This window comes from Capsicum annuum, unplaced genomic scaffold, assembly GCF_002878395.1.
Source record: "Capsicum annuum cultivar UCD-10X-F1 unplaced genomic scaffold, UCD10Xv1.1 ctg51943, whole genome shotgun sequence".
Lineage (NCBI taxonomy): Eukaryota > Viridiplantae > Streptophyta > Magnoliopsida > Solanales > Solanaceae > Capsicum > Capsicum annuum.
Window position 1 is genome coordinate 1 of NW_025859928.1, and position 1357 is coordinate 1357.

At 39.8% G+C, this 1357-nt stretch overlaps 1 long non-coding RNA gene across 1 annotated transcript; it reads left to right on the plus strand.

The window, feature by feature from the left end:
- The first annotated feature begins 8 nt into the window (after window positions 1-8).
- On the plus strand, window positions 9-1357 carry LOC124892917. Its single transcript, XR_007050469.1, has 2 exons — window positions 9-632; window positions 725-1357. It is a non-coding gene; the product is annotated as an uncharacterized LOC124892917 (long non-coding RNA).

Consider the following 1357-nt stretch of genomic DNA (forward strand, 5'->3'; position numbering starts at 1 on the left):
ATATCTTTATATCGGTTGTTGCGCCTTCATGTTATGATGTTATATTTTCTTACGCCCTAGATATCCATCCCGTTCATACAAGGGGGTGCTAAGTGTCCTATAAGGGAAATCGACTGTTGCCTCCTTATATGGTTTTGGGTATTCCTCATCTCATGAGCTGATTTTTGAGGTTAAGTCGGGCCCGAGGTCCACTTTCTTAACCACATCTGTCTTACTTTCAGTAGAGACACCTCGTTTTCCTCTTGTATCTTCCACCGCCAATTCATTGGGACTTTTCTTGTTTGTCTGTGGACCCTCTACCTACCGTATGTCTAGTTACCTAACCGTAGAACATAGTGGCTGCACCTATTATGGAAAGGTAGCCCGTAAAATGATCTCCACAAATTCCAGACTAGTCGGATAATGTATCGATGAGGTGAACAGTAGACATTTGACATACATTTAGGACTTCCCTTTCGAAATGCCACGTGCTTATTCTGATGCAGTATAGCATGATTATTCTGTTGTCGCAAAGTTTGCTAACGTATTTCTCCTAAGCCAGCAAGAGTTTTGCTGATACGCTCAAAGCACTCGGTGTCAAAGCCGAATGTATCCTATATGAAGGAAAGACACACACAGATTTGTTTCTTCAGGTAACTCATCATGCCTCATTTGCTTATATCGCGAAAAGGTCACATTGCGCTTGATTTTCCCCCCTTCTGATCGCTGCTTTGCTAACGTTTAGGATCCAATGAGAGGTGGAATAGACGATATGCTAGATGATCTGATAACGATGATTCATGGCGATAACTCTGAAACCATCAGAGCAAATTCGACTCCGAGAAAACGCCTTGTACCTGAGTTCATGTTGAAGATGGCTAGAAGTGTTAGCCCCTTTTGAATGATCATTCAATATAGTCCTTGTTTTTAGTCAGTTTAAAGTGGAACTTGCTAACAAAAGTAGCCATAGAAATAGGCCATTCTTGGGAAGTAGAAGAAAAATACTTCACTCAATTATTTTTAGGGAAAAGAGTCAAAAATATATCTAAACTTTTTGGCGAAATTTACTGTAACACGCCTCAACTTTTCGGGGTTCATATGACCCCTGGACTATTTATTACCATATTTTTATGACATATATTTGTCCAGTTGGACCAGTTCAGATCCGTACACGCTCAATGTGCGTGTATTCACGCAGTGGTCCAGCTGGGCAAATATATGTCGTAGAAATACGATAATAAATAATCGAGGGGGTCGTAGGACCCTTGCAAAGTTGAGGCGTGTTACAACAAATTTCGCCAAAGTTTAGATATATTTAAAACCTTTTCCCATTATTTTTATGGTATTGTAATGTAATATACAACTAAGTTTTTTTCTC